The sequence below is a fragment of the Tachypleus tridentatus genome, chromosome 13, assembly GCF_004210375.1.
Source record: "Tachypleus tridentatus isolate NWPU-2018 chromosome 13, ASM421037v1, whole genome shotgun sequence".
NCBI classification, from domain to species: domain Eukaryota; kingdom Metazoa; phylum Arthropoda; class Merostomata; order Xiphosura; family Limulidae; genus Tachypleus; species Tachypleus tridentatus.
In genome coordinates this window covers 14811524-14811828 of record NC_134837.1, presented here as the reverse complement: position 1 = coordinate 14811828, position 305 = coordinate 14811524, and the positions used below count along the sequence as shown (strand labels likewise).

General features: G+C 38.0%; 1 non-coding gene across 1 annotated transcript; it reads left to right on the top strand.

The window, feature by feature from the left end:
- TRNAM-CAU (transfer RNA methionine (anticodon CAU)) lies at nucleotides 1-72 on the top strand. Its single transcript has one exon. It is a non-coding gene; the product is annotated as a tRNA-Met (tRNA).
- The last annotated feature ends 233 nt before the right edge of the window (nucleotides 73-305 follow it).

Here is a 305-nt window from a genome sequence, read left to right as displayed (position 1 = left end):
AGCAGAGTGGCGCAGTGGGAGCGTGCTGGGCCCATAACCCAGAGGTCCGTGGATCGAAACCACGCTCTGCTACAATGTTTTTCTTTTAACTAGATATCGCAAAGAAAGACACGTGTGTAAAGCCATAAACTCTCGTCTTGCGGTTTCACATAATGCTTCTAAATAATTACTTTTTGTTCTACTCCATCGAGAGTTGCTAGTAAAATTTCAAAGTTAGAAGAAATATAAAGAAAACAAGGTGAAACGAAGAGGTTTTTATTAAAACTTATACGTACTGCTATACGATAAATGTATAAACTGTTTAG